General features: G+C 37.9%; 2 long non-coding RNA genes across 20 annotated transcripts in view; one reads left to right on the top strand and one right to left on the bottom strand.

Moving 5' to 3' along the window:
* LOC109491930 overlaps positions 1 to 15,210 on the bottom strand; it is a 231,792-nt gene that overhangs the window by 141,306 nt on the left and 75,276 nt on the right. For 8 of the 19 annotated variants that reach the window (XR_006586224.1, XR_006586227.1, XR_006586228.1 and 5 more), the window contains exons 4-5: positions 6,780 to 6,860; positions 5,784 to 5,988 (exon numbers count right to left, since the gene is read on the bottom strand). The exons of 8 other annotated variants lie outside the window; for them this stretch is intronic. This is a non-coding gene — a long non-coding RNA (uncharacterized LOC109491930). 3 more of the 19 variants (XR_006586243.1, XR_006586234.1, XR_006586232.1) reach the window with 2 other exon arrangements.
* LOC109491931 overlaps positions 5,939 to 15,210 on the top strand; it is a 51,378-nt gene continuing 42,106 nt past the window's right edge. The window contains exons 1-3 of the long non-coding RNA XR_002736191.2: positions 5,939 to 5,994; positions 6,920 to 7,029; positions 12,161 to 12,309. This is a non-coding gene — a long non-coding RNA (uncharacterized LOC109491931). The remainder of the gene's footprint in view (positions 5,995 to 6,919; positions 7,030 to 12,160; positions 12,310 to 15,210) is intronic.

Consider the following 15,210-nt stretch of genomic DNA (forward strand, 5'->3'; position numbering starts at 1 on the left):
TCCTCAACTCCTGGAAACCACGTTTCTGCTATTTCTAGGAGTTTGGCCTTTTTTAGATTCTACATATAAGTGATATCATGCAGTACTTATCTTTCTCTGGCTTATTTCATTTAGCATAACACCCTTTGGGTTCATCCATGTTTACCCAACTGGCAGGATTTCCTTCTTTTTAAAGGCTGAGTGGAGCACCTGCGTGGCTCAGTTGATTAAGCTTCTGACTCCTGATTTAGGGTCAGGTCATTATCTCACAGTTTTATGAGTTTGAGCGCCACATTGGGCTCTGGGCTGACAGTGCAGACCCTGCTTGAGAATCTCCCTCTTTCTCTGCCCCTCCCCCGCTTGCACTCTCTCTCAAATAATGAAGAAATAAAAATAAAGGCTAATATTCCATTATATATGGATACCACATCTTCATCCATTTAACCATTAATGGGCACTTAGGTTGTCTCTGTATCTTGGCTATAATGAATAATGTTGCAATGAATATGGAGGGGTAGATACCTTCTGCTTTTCTTTCTGCATGTTATAGAAAAAAACCACCTTTCCCAGTTTTGTCAGACAATTTTAATGTAGTAGATGAACCTCATCATCAGCCCAGCACATGCTTCTCATTGCCTCTCAAACCACCATCTTTGTTTTGGGGGGATCCCAGTAGTTGGGAGTATGCCAAGACCAGTCAGTGTCTCAAATGAGATGTCTGTAGTCAGCACCTAGATGTAGTGTGATTAGAAGCCAGACACTTAGCAGCTGGGAAAGTATGCAGTCAAACCCATTTAAGGGGAAAACTGCATTTTAGCCTGCTCCCTCTGCACTAATTCAGGCTGTATTGCCATGGGTATGGAGGAGGGAGAGTGTTCCTACACCCACTTACAAAAACTCCTTTTCTGTTTGCTATAGTCCTGTAGAACTGTAAATGCAAGCCTTGTGATTTAGGGACCCAGCCCTCAGATGGTAGCTATATAAGTTGAAGTGCTAAATATGTGGACAAGCATCTTTCACGGAGATGCTAATAACAGTTTTGTTGGAGAAAACCAGAGAGAGAAAAGTGGGGAGGGGAGTGATCACCAGTTCTCTCAAGCTCCAAGTTCAATAACAGTCAACACCTAGATGCCTACTAATCAGATGCCAGATCCTCAGGCAATAACTTGTAAAGTATTCATCCAAAACCCTTCCAGAGAAAGACCAAGAGAATGGGTGCTTTTGCCTGTTCCCTCTGCATTGAACGCTGTGGGGATAGCCATGGCCAAGTGATATCTTTGTTTGCTATAGGTCTGTGGGTCCCATGAATGCAAGCCCCATTTGCTTTCAGCTAAATGATCTGAGGGACCATGCTTTGGGTGACAGCCTTAAAAGTTGGGGCACTAGATGTGTGGTCCAAACCTTTCCCTCTTCAGAGAGAAGCTGGGAGTTGGGGTTTCCCCCCTGACTCTATACAGCACTGTATTGGGAGTTGATTTTATGGTAAGAATAGGTGTACCTATTTTGATGTAGGCATTTTCTCAGTCACCCAATACGTGAAATAACTCAGTTTCTGGATTTCTGAGGAAATTGCTCCTTGTGTAACTATAGATTTGGTTCATCCATGGGAAGTGGGAAATTTAGGAACCTCCTATGTTGTCATGTTAGGTTGGAATCCCCTAGCTTTTCTTATGAAATATAAAGTACTTCAGTATTTCTATCCTCCTCCCAAATTACAAGAACACTGGTATGCTTTCATACTCCTAGTCTATCCAGCTTAGAATTTTATAATTATCTTTTAATGTTAAAAAAAAGTGTAAGTAAAGTTTAACTAAAGATCATAAAAATGTTATTACTATCTGTGTCATCACATTATCCTCTTCTTTCTGTTTGGTGAAATTTATCCTTTAATAGTTCAAGTAAGGATCTATGTTTGATATTTGTATGCCTAAAAATGTTTTCATCTTTATTCCCTCCATAATGATAACCTAACTGGGTATAAATTCCAGATCAAGAATTAGTTCCCAACAGCACTTGGATGTTATTACTCTATTTCCTTCCCATATCCTTTCTTCTTTATCTGCAATCTACCATTTATCTAATTACTGTTTTTTTAAAGGCAATCTTTTTTCCACCTGATAGTTTTTATTATCTCCTTTTCCTTGACATTTTTCATTTTCACTATGACTAGAAATTGGTATGTTTTTACTGACTACATTTAATATTCAGTGCATTTTATGATCTGAGAATGTATGTTACCCTTCCTCAGATATTCTCCATCATTCACATGGAACACTGTTCTGAGTTGCTTTTCAGTATTTTTCCTTTTTAAAAAAATTTTATCTTTCTTTTTGTGATAACCTCTCCAGGTCTAAGAGTTTTGTGATAGGTCCCATCTGGTATTCCAGGCTTAAACAGTATAATGTTAGATCAGGATTCTTGCCGAAAATGATATTGTAGAGATCTTACAATCCACAATCAAAGCTCTATGCAGATTATTTCAGTCACTAGGCTATATTAGAAAACAGTGCTATTCAAGAAGACTGACAGGTCATGAAAAAGAATAGAATAACACATCACAGCATGATGCAGGTGATTTCCTCACCTTCAAAAGCATCCTCAGTTTTCATGTTACTCCACATTACTCAGAGGAACAGAGATGATATTCTACAAATTCACATGTATCCCCAGTATTTTATTTTAGTGTATAAATTTAAAATACTAGATTGTAAGTTAAACATATCCAACTAGAAATCATTAACATTACAATGATAAAGAAGCAGCAAAAGCCTGTCAACTTTCATTTCACTAAAAACAATCTAAAGATGTCAGCAGGTGAGTGGCTCATCCTAGTGAAACAACAGACATACCATTGGTTTTAAAAGAGATTTCATATACAAAAAATTTTAATGTAGAAGATAGAAACTAACATAGCTAACAGACTTCCGTTATTGTCATCTGGATCAATTGGACATTGTTGGAAACTTTTGTATCCTCAAACTGGTGACTTGTTCATATTAATACATTGATTTAAAAGAACATTTTTAACCTGCTCAATATATCCTGATCTTCTCATCAACCTTGATAAAAGCATTTTTCATTACCTAAGTATAACTGACATTTCTTGAATACTACTGAAAACCCTCTCAGTTTCATCTCCTATTCCAGCCCACTGCTACAAAAACCCATTTCTTTTAGTCACTCAGGAATTTCCCATCCCCACCCCTGTCTACATATCACAATCCAGAACCAAGAGATTTAACATCACGTGGCAATCCTTGACCAATGGAACTAGCAGCTAAGGGATAAATGTTTCTCCTTTTTTCCTCAGGTAGATAATTCTTAGACATCATTTCCCCACAAGATTAAGCAACACATCACCAGTGGGCACTGACTTCCCTCCTCTGTTCATTCCTTCCTTTTTCACTTGTGCTCCTGAAATCATATTCCCATATAAACCACCTGTCTTCAAGCTCTTTACTTAGGCTTTATTTTCAGGGAAATCTACACTAAGATATTTTTCAAGAACCTAACCCTTGGGTACACAGATATATAGTCAATTGCAAAGCTACAACCCATGTAATGAGTCCATTTCTTTTTAATTACAAAGTTAATGTATGCCCGCTTTTGCACTGAAAATGAGTCTCACCGTTTCTAATCTGATGTTTTTCTGTACAGTATTGGACATCAAATCCTTTAAATATAATTGAACTAATTTGCCTAAAATCAAGGCACATTCTTCTAGTCTGACACCCACCAGACAAAATGTCCAGAAAGACTCGAAGAGAAAACAAAGGTCCATTTATGAATTTGCTAGATTACTAGATTCTGTAAGCATCTGAGGAGACAAATTTGAAATAGGAGACATACCTGCCTTCAGTGAGCTCATATTATGGTAAGAGAAACATAATAGATTCATATATATATATAGTATATACACACACACACACACACATATATATACACATACACATACATACATATAACACACACACACACAAATGAAGTATAATTACATGATATAGAAAATAAAAAAATTGTTCTATAGAAAATGAATATACAAATAACATGGTACTTAGATTCTACCTTCCCCCAAAAAGATCTTTGCTGCATAATTTTGGGTACATTATTTAATTTCTCTGAGTCTCAGTATCCTGAAATGTTAAATAGAAACAATTATAACTACTTTAAAAAGTTTTTGTGAAAATTCAAAAAGACAATATGTGAAAAGTGTTTGGCATTTAATATATGGCATCCACTATTATTGTTCTTTGTTACAGACTTTTCATCGCTATCGTTAATAACAAATGTCATTTACTATCATTAACGTAAGAGGACATGACCATTAATTTAACAACATAACAGGAAAATAACCATGGTAAAAATAAATGAAGTTAGGGTATGTGGTCTAGAGAGAAGTAGGGAAGGCCAGAGGAGGCTTCGAACTTAAAGGTGAAGAGAAGGCGGCAGATCTAAAAATAAGTTCATAGCACAGGTGGGCTTGTGGGTGTTCCAAGTCCTTAGTCCACAGTATGGAGGAACTCACAATTCTAATTTGAGGTCATGACTTCCAGAGCCTGTCATTTGTGGAAGAGCAGCGTCTCCATCACCCCTGGATCCCTGACAAATACACAATTGTGGCTTCACTGGCTTCTCCCCTCAAGCAAGTGTTAAGCTGAAACTCACTCAAGCAGAGCTATTTAGCTGCCCTTCCCTCTCTGTTCTACTGGCTGTGTTGTCATCATGTGTATTCAATTAAGATTAATATCACTACCAAAAGAGTCTGAGTTCTCACCAAGCCCCAAACAGAAATCACTCATTGGGAACCAAAGTCCTATGGCTCCATTATGTTCTGAGGGCAAACAGCAACTGAATGACGAATTACATCCTCCATTTTGTTGTTGTTGTTATAGTTGTATGGATTTAAAATGATTAAGATAAGACCCAGCTGTAACACATCAGTAACCAATGCAAACAAGACTACTCTTTTTATTAATGGATAGATAGTCCTTACATCCTTTTCCATTTTATTTTATTCACAATTATGGTCTCTAAGAACATTCTTGTTCTTACTCTTATTTTGGCTCATTTGAATTAACAAGACTTGTTTCTTCTTGATAAATTATGTTTAATTAATCCTTTTGGACAGCACTGAGGACCAAATATTGGATGAGCTACTTAATCATGAGCCCTGTCAGAGCCCAAATCCACCCCAGACTAACTAATGGAAAATTGTACGAACAATAAGCATGCTAACAGAACAGATAAAGCTGTCCACAGCCACTTGAGAAATGCCCTCCCTCAGGATATGTTTCAAAACTCTGCACACATATCTAAAAGGTTCCAGACTTTTTGTCTGGGATTAGTTTTTATAAAGTCAAATAGCAGATTCACCGTCGCAAATCCAGATTTGGGGAAGACTGAATCATATACAGTTTGAGGGGCCATTTTGAAGAAAAAGAATAAAAGTAAATAGGAGATAGATTTAAATTTTAACATGGATTAGGGCTAAAAAAAAAAGAAATGCTAATAAAATGTAAATTTTTTTAAAGTTGACAAATACCACAAACATCACTGAAGTCAGAAAAATAACATACATTCACTAAGTTATTGCGTGATCCATTTCTATAATACTTCCTCATACATATTTTTGCTGGTTTTTCTGGTTGTCTCTTCATATGACAACAATTTTGTAGTATCATTTTTTGATAGAAATAAATGGAAAGAGCCTTTTTTCTGGCACAGTTGGTCAAATATTGTTTTTTTTTTTAATTATTTTTGATGGCATTAAGTAGGCATCTGTGTGAACTGAATTCTCTACTTACAGTGTTACATATCTGATGATGCAAAGAACATTCGACAGGCTTCCAGTTCCTTCCAGTAAGCTCTGCTCACACAATTCCAGGGCCAGATACAGTAAGACACATTTACACTGTGATGTCACATCTTAATGTCACAATGTTCAGCGTAACAAGCATCAGCAATATTCATGAAAGCCATTTCTATGTCAGGATGCTTAACAGCTTCACTCTTCATGTAAGTGGCCATTTTTCATAAAAAAAAAAAAAAAGAGCTATTAGCATCCTTCAGCATACTAGTGAAAAATACTGGTCCACATCTTCATATGGTAACTTTAGCCTCATGTTCTCCCCCAAGTATATATGCCATACAATGTCTGGCCTTAGCACTGGAATCCAGATTCATTCATGCTGATATCTTTGTCCTTTTCTGTATCTCTCCCAATCCTCTCTACGTTGAAAAAAAACAAGAAATAGCACCAAGCCTTCCTAAGCACAGAGTTCTTGCTGCATTTAATGGAAGGATTCCCTAGGGTTCTACATGTTTATCAGAGGACCTGGTTCTGCCAAAAATGGCAAATCTAATCATCAAAAGGACATTTAGAAAGGATTTTTCTTAAAAACACACCTTTGAAATTAAAAAAAAAAGTAAAGGGGAGAGAAAAATATGATTCTTAAGTTACTAGAACATGGTAGCTGCATACTCAGTTGTTAAAAAAATTCTTGAAGGATTAACCATGTATTAGGGATTCTGCATTTTAATTTTGGCATGAGATCTTGGAGTTTTAAGGAAAATACAGTTGAAACCATTATTTTTTCAAGCTATCTGATAATTACATGGCTTACATCCTTTTCTTCCTTTTTTCAGATTCCTGTATTGGTTTTTTTTTTTTTTTAACTCTAAACAGGGCTACATTTGGAAGTGGTGACAAATTTAACACTTACACAGAATTTCTTAATGTCATTTCTTTTCCTAACAAGCTTAGTGAGAAATGAAAATATGAAGGAAAAGACATATCTTACTTGTGTGCTTCTTCCAAGCAAAGCAAGAGAATAGTTGTAACAGATTCCATGCATTAGTGGGCACTCCATTACCCCATTTTGCTAAGAATCAAATCAAAAGAGACATCTGTTCTCAGTAATTCCTCTTTCTTCTGTACCAGCAAACTGCTTCCAGCAGAGGAAGAACTCCACAGTGCCATAAAGAATCCCTCTGGCTTTCAACAAACCATTATGTGAAGGTCAGGTCTATATGCTACCAAGAACAGTTAAGGTAAAAAAAAAAAAAAAATATATATATATATATATATATATATATATACACACACATACACACACACACACACACACACACACATATATATATTACACACACACACACACACATACAGATATATAGACAGATACACACACACATACATATAATCAAAAGGGTAACAAATTGATCTTCTATTAATCAAAAATGGCCAGGAAGTCTCTATTAGATTGAATTTTTCCAGTTAATGGTAAACATAGGATACTTGTTTATGGGACCTGTTACATGTCACACCATGATAGGATCATGCTTCTCAATGTTTTTTAAACTACATTTCTTCTTCAACGTTTTTTATTTTTTTTTTTGGGACAGAGAGAGACAGAGCATGAACGGGGGAGGGGCAGAGAGAGAGGGGGACACAGAATCGGAAACAGGCTCCAGGCTCTGAGCCATCATCAGCCCAGAGCCCGACGCGGGGCTCGAACTCCCGGACCGCGAGATCGTGACCTGGCTGAAGTCGGACGCTTAACCGACTGCGCCACCCAGGCGCCCCTAAACTACATTTCTTCTTGATGAACATAAAAATCTCCACTTTCCTGGAGCTTCTACACTCTGCCTATGTCCATAGGCCTTGCTCTTGTCTTCATAATGGAATCAGTGAGAGACAAAGGAAATTTTATTTTCTGTATGTTCCCATCAGCCAAGAAGTTCCCTTTAGCTTTTCTGATGCAGTTTACATTACAAAACTAATGGCCTTTTGTGACATTTCAATTTGCTAATTTGTATAATGTTAAATACATATTTTCATATTGCCCGCTGGGAGAGTGATACGTTCTCCTGGAGGAAGAAAGGTCTCTGCCCTGTCCCTACCCACAAGTAAGAAATGCTGCTCAAAGACTAATGATTCCAATTTTCTGCTTTAGTAAATAGGATAGAGAGAGCATAATTGAATTCCCATTTAGTGCTTAGGATCTAATAGTGCCTCAGGCTCTGGATGATAAAATTGGATCTTCACTATACAGCACTATAGCTACAGATTTACAAAATAAGCAAGCTTGACTGGAAGGTGTACCACAGAGTCAGGAAATACCGCAAGTGCCCCTCCTCTACTGTTATTTTTTTTAAAACAGAGTTTCCGTCACTGTGAGCATTGTTGAGAATTATAACTTGAAAATATTTAAACTACCCAATGCAGCTCATCTTTGGTGATTTTCCCCCAAAGCATCTTCTATCATATATGAAGAAAGAAGCTAATCTCTTTTTTAATCTATTGCCTTAGAATCCTCCTATATTTGCAGATATGTAATGGACTTTGCCATGTCAGTATTTGCTCAGACTCTGGATATTAACTTCCATAATTCTTTTCACATGCTCCTGGCAATTAATCCCTCATGCAATATGCATACTTTAGTGCCCTTTTACTGCATGACCTCCACGGTCACATCTCCCCAGGCTAATACCATGCTAACACCTTGATTCTGCTTTCCAATTTTAGGATATATTGAGTTCAGGAAGCAAAAATAGAATGGGCTTGAACTGTCTCATTTTTGTTCCACCTTTTCATGGTCCCTGTGTGTTTCACCTTGAAATTAATTAAGAGAGGACAGTGAGGTGAAATTGCACTATTTCATCTGGATGTTACCCTGCTTACCCTTTTTTTTCCTTTTTTTTTTTTTTTTTTGACTCTTAAAACACCAAAATTTCAGACATATATTTAAGCAATAATGAAAGGATCACAGCTCGTTACAGAGGTTTTTGGTCAAACACAGATGCATCCCCCTCCTTGATTTTTTTTTGTTCATAAGAATATGAAACTATTATTATGGCATAAAGTTGCCAAAAGGGGGGAAAGATTTTTTTTAAGATGTTCATGAGATGAAGAAGTATGGTTGACTCCAGATGCATGATGGAGACAGCAGATTCTGTATCCCACAAAAAGGTGTGATACCGTTACAGAGCAAGGGACAGTAGTAAATTAAATTTCCGTGCCTGTAGAGAGATGAGGAAACCAGGACGATACTTGCACGGCTGCTCACAGACAGGGTAGCAATTGTATACTTACAGGTGGGGGCTTGTGGGGCAATCAGCAAGATGAGGTAAAAATACTCATTCTCTTTGTTTCAGTATCCTAGGCCTCGGCTGATACCACATTGCTACTACCAGTCCAAAACTCACACACACACACACACACACACACACACACACACACACACACACCCATAATACACACAATAGGGTTCAACAAATCATTCAGGCAGTTACAACAGGGAGTACTGCACCTGGCCACGCTGGAAACAGTAAAAGTAAAGAAAACTAATGTAATAAAGCATAAGCAAGCACCACTGGGGACACCAAGAGAGAATCTGGTATCAGTCAGACCAAGTGTGACTTCTAAACAAGAAATGCTCATCAAGGCATGAGGCATGTTTCCTGAAAGGTTTCCTCACGGTCATACCATGCAAGGGTATGCAAGCTGATTTACAGAGCACTATGGGTATTCTCCCAACAAAGCAATAAGACCTGGATCAGATGATAACTTGACTCATACGCATTTACGGAGGGACTACCATTCATTGGTGCTATGCTGGACATGGGAGAAGGCGAGCACAGACCCTTAGGCAAGCAACAATCATGTCCTGTGCTGAATGAAACTACAGGTGCCCCTAGGGGTCAGGGAGATGGACATGGAAAATAAACTCCTTCTAGAAGAGTCAAGGACAGCTTCACAGAGGTGAGTTCTCTGTGCAGTGTTTTGAGCATCTCACACGGGATTCTTAGCTACAAACAACAGAATGCATTTGCCTATTTTTAGCAGCAAATCACTTTATCAGAGGAAAGCTCACAAGTTTTCTGAGAGACTATGCAGCCAGGAGTAACACCCCAAATCTTATTAGGGAACAGCTCCAGTGGAGAAACTGCTACTGCCACCTCTGGGCAGAGATCCAGTCCTGGGCCACAGGACTTGACCAAGTGCTGCCTCTGGAACTGGATGAACCTGCCACCTCAGAAGCTCTACTTTCCAATTCTGAATCTGGGATCAGTGCATCTGACTGGTGGAGCCTGGGTCACATGCAAGAGAAAGTGAGAAAGCCCTCTTTCTGAATTTGAGACATACAGAGTAGAGAATGAATGCTTCAGAAATAGGAGGCATATTTGATGTTTCTGGGCACACAGAAGAGATGACAAAGGTTCACTTCAGAGGCCTATAAAGGCACTCACAACATGAAGCAAGGAGGAATGGTGTGTGCAGGGGCACTGAGAGTGAAAGAGCCTGGCTTACAGCAGATCTGAGAGGTCATTGCTCTAGACTTTCAACCTCATCTTAGGAGAGGGATTCAAGAAGCAGCAACTCAGTTGTACACTATCAGAAGAGATTTTATTACTTTAGTTATTACTATTATTAGCACTCTTATTCCCAAATGTCAGATTCATTGTATCTTGGATGCTCTGTTCACACAGCACCCATCACTAGCCAAACCCTGTGCTCAAGCACTGGGAACTAAGACTGTGGAACAGCCACTGAGACCTTCTGCCCCCTCCCAGGGCCTAACATATTTAGATCTATTAAAGCTAAGACTTTTACAATTATTAACAATATTCCCCTATGCATCCTCAACTGGAATTTGTCTAGAAGTATTTCCTATTAGAACATTTAATAACCAATTGCATATCATCCCATGCTGTATGAGCACATGGTTTTTGTTAGTTAAGACAGCAGCCATGGTACATGCATTATATAGCCACCTACTATAGAACACAGGCACAGAAACTTGCTTACTACAAATATTTTATCATCATAAGCAACCCCTTCTTTACAGTAGCTGTCAGAGTGGTTTGCATTTACATTCACACATCTGTCCACCTGTCAATCAGGAAACAATTAGAGGAGGCAAAATGAAGAGAGCAAACCTGCTCCTATTGGCTTGGCTTTCTCATGCAAATGCCAAGCTGACTTGGACAGAATACTTTTAATACTTTAATGACCAGTAAGTCAGAACTTCACACATTTTCAAACTTCCCCAACAACTCTGCATAGACACAGACAACACCTTAGGGATCAGTCTAGCTTATTAATTAGTCTTCACACTCTTGTCTGGTTTCTAACATTTTAGAGCCAGCTTGTAGCATCAGCTCAAGTTACAAAACCTGCTGCATCAATAAGTTATTTCCCATAACACTAGAGGCACAATTAAATCAGTCTTTATAGCTTCTTGAAGATTTCATATTCAGTTACCAAATGCACCAGAAATTTCTCACTTTACTGAGCTAGGCATTTCCATTCTGTATTACTGCAATGAACTTCTTTCTGAGCTTTTTCAAGCTCTCCATTTAAATGCCTTGTTGAAAGAAAAAAAAAAACTCCCAAATGTAACCAAACTGTTCTAGTTCAGTTTATGACTAAGAGCTACCTAAACACCCTTTCCCCCAGCAATCCTTCTTCTGCCTCTATTTTTCTTTCTTATTGCTTTGATCAACTTTTAATTGGACCACCAGAGACAACTCAAAATCTAGGGAAGAAAGCTCATTGTCCTCTACCTCAGTGTCTAATGCTCACTCTAGGATGATCTTCTGCTCTTTTTTGATAGGTCTCTAGGGAGTAATCTCAGAGAAGCCCATTTTTAATAGTTGGCCAACTCAAATAAAACCAGGAAAGATGTGGGAATATGGAAAGATAAATTATACTCCAACAAAACAGAAATATGATGCAACTCTAACCAATGAGTCCAAACTTTTTACAAAGAATTCTGTTGAGACCATACTTGGATAAGACTTTAGGACAAAGTATAGGGTTATTTAAAAGAAAAGGTTTCAAAATGGATTTATTGCTTTTTTATTAGTGGACACGATTTCACATTTTAAAAGAACTATAATTTGTAATTAAACACCCTCACTCCACCTTACCCTAGAATGATACCTACTTGTTCACAAATAGAGATAGGAAACTTCATTGGACAATTAGGGGTTTACATGACACTTTCACAGAAATTATCTCATTTTATCCTTAACATTAGGTAGAGAAGGTATTCTTAGGTCCATTTCATGAACTAGTAAGCTGAACTCAGCATTTCCCCAAGATCACATATGTAATTAAAGAGGGATTAAGCCTCTAATCTTATCTTCTCACTTCTTACCATTCTCTTTTAAATAGCCTTCAAACTAATGTTTGAACACTGAGTACCTGACTGTGTCAGTTATTCAAGAAGAGGCCAAGGCCTTTCCTGGGTCTGCAACCCTTAGCACCACCAAAGTTGAAGGGAATGATGTCAACTGCCCCATCATACCTCAAATAGGAGACAGGTCAGTAAAGCAAATGTTTTCACCTTCATTACATTTTTTAACCACCTTACCCATGGAGGGTGCTCAGCAAAAATACCTTTCCAACAAAGCTTCACAATTTACAAAGGAAACACTCTGCATATCACTGTTCCAGGCCTTTCCCTTTTACCAGCTCTTACTTCCCCATCTTTCCATCTAATACTGTTTTAGTTGCCTTTATTTTACTTTTTTTTTTTTTTTTTTTTTGCATTTCCTGCTGGTTATTTTGTCCAGTGATGAACTTTTAGCAAAGGCAAGACAGTGAAAGCCACAAAAACCTTCACCTTCTTTAGAAGCAATGAAAGCCAAAGTCTACTATGACCCCAGAGAAAGATTCCATTCCCCACCCATCCTATGTTAACAGCTTTTTCTCCATTCACAATATAGTATATTCAAGAATACATAAATGCTTCAACCCTTTCCTAATTCCGGACTTATGTGTTAACACAGAATCGCTAAGCAACCTAAAACTAATTCTTTTATTGCTGGCCTCTTATACCAGTGCTTCCTGCCTTGGCTTCAAATGCAAAATCTGAATAAAACTATGTCTGCCCTCATGAGACTTACATTTGTAATGGAATTCATCATAAAAACAAATTCTGTTTGAATTTTCTGCGTCTCTACTATGCCTAATACCATGGACTATATTTTTAACTCACCAAATATTTATTAAGTTGAATTACAATTATGGTAAGAGTCAGGTATAGATATTCTGATAAAATGTCTATTTTAACCACTGCTTCAAAAGAAATATAAGATAAGTGGTATATGATGGGGTACGTGGGTGGCTCAGTCATTTAAGCAGCTGACTTCAGCTCAGATCATGATCTCACAGTCTGTGGGTTCGAGCCCTACATTGGGCTTTGTGCTGACAGCTCAGAGCCTGGAGCCTGCTTTTGATTCTGTGTCTCCCTTTCTCTCTCTCTCTGCCCCTCCCCAGCTTGTACTCTATCTCTCTCTCTCAGAATATTAAAAAAAAAATAAAAATATATATAAGTGGTATATGAGCTTAAAAAGAACAGACATTAATATCTAAACTATAGCAAGGTAACCTCAAATGTTCAAATGTCTCTCACTACTGAATTGTGTCATTTACACTTAAAAGCAGTTTCCAGACAAATAGCTATAATTCTCAGTGGGCCAGTTAGCCATTTCAAAACAGTTTTAAACAGGTTTATCTACATTTCTTTCAAAAATTAAGTGTGTTCTTTAGTTTCAGCCACTCTTTTTTCATTTTTGGTCATTGAACCTCCATAACACATCAATTTGTTTTTAATTCAATACAGCAGAACTTCTATTTTGGACTAGTTTTCATGTGGGCCCATACCTGTTCCCAGTGTTTTATATTTTCACATTATTCTTTATCAAAATTACCACATATGTTATACCCTTATTCAAACAGCAAAAGGATTAGTTCTATCATTTCCAAATTATTGATGGAGAAGCTGAGGTTCACGGCACCCTAAGCGGCCTCATAGAGGATTTCACAAAGGCATTTACTGAAGATGGTGATGGATGTAAAGAGATGGTAAGCAGGGAAGATAAGCATTCCAGGTACAGAAAATAGCCAGTCAAGCATAAGTGGAAGTACATAGCTGAGTGAGGACCCAGCTGCCCCAGGATCTTTCATTCGTGGGGAAATTCTCCTTTGTCACCATCCTGTAGCTCTTTCCTTGAACCACAGATTTAGAAGGACTACCTTGCCTCTGGTAAAATATAGTAAGTTTGTGATTTTTTATAAAGGAAATATAGAAAATACTCCTTTATTCTATAATATGTATTTCTACTGACTCTGACCCAAGTTTCAAAATTACCCTATTATACACAGAATTACTACCTACTGAATCTGTATACTGTTTCTTGACACTAATACTTGTAACTTTGGGGAGACTCATGTACAAAATACAGGTAACAACACCTACTGTACATGGTTGTTGTAAGGACTAAACAAGATAATCTGTGAAAGCACCCAATGCCTGGCACAAAGAAGTATTGTTTGGGGATAATCTCAATGAATTTGGCTATATTTGGCTAATGCCTCCAATCCAGCCTAGAAAAGAAAAGGCAGCCAGCTACTGGAGAGTTTATGCAGTAACTTTCAATAATTAGTCACTAGGAATTTAAATTCTACCAGCGGTTTTAAAAAGTTGTAAAATGTTTTCCATTTCCCTCCAGAATCATGCTGATACCCCCCCAAAAATACATTAAAAATTATGTACAGACAATTGTGTTGAAGTAAATGGCTTGACTTTTTAATACTTCCCTCCTGGTGCATCAGTTAAGCACCAAGGACTTCTTCCTGGGATCCCATCTGCTCCCCGAGGTTTATTTTAAACAATAAGCTACTTATTCTAAGAGGAGAGATGCTCCCATCACATTAAACTAAGAAGTCCCAAACACAGTTTGGTGTCCTAGTTATTTTGTCTAGAGACTTAACAGCTAAAATAATTTCAACCTAAATATTAGGAGTTGAGGGGAATAGAAACAATCTGGTATTAGATATTAGGCCAAGCAAACCTAAGTCAGGAGGTACTGATGGTCTGAAAAAGGAAATACACAAATGGGTGGAAAAAGGGTCAGATGAGAAGTTGAGTCCAGCAGCCTACAGGCAAGTAAGGAGTTAGGAAGTCAGAGACAGAGAGGCAGGACGGAGGCCAGGCACAGCCCCAGAGTATGGCAGATGAAGCACTTGCTGGCACAAGGTTCTGCTCTCAAAACCAAGAATGGCCTGAGGTTAGCATTTGAAACATCCGCCCAATGACAGGTGCTGGAATTGGGAGGACACAGTTAGCTGAGGCCCCTGGCCAAACAACCAGGTATCAAATATAAAGGAGAATTTTCAGTTTTCATCTCTCTAATCTTTGTTATCTGAGGACATTAACC

The sequence above is a fragment of the Felis catus genome, chromosome D1 (assembly GCF_018350175.1).
Source record: "Felis catus isolate Fca126 chromosome D1, F.catus_Fca126_mat1.0, whole genome shotgun sequence".
NCBI lineage: Eukaryota > Metazoa > Chordata > Mammalia > Carnivora > Felidae > Felis > Felis catus.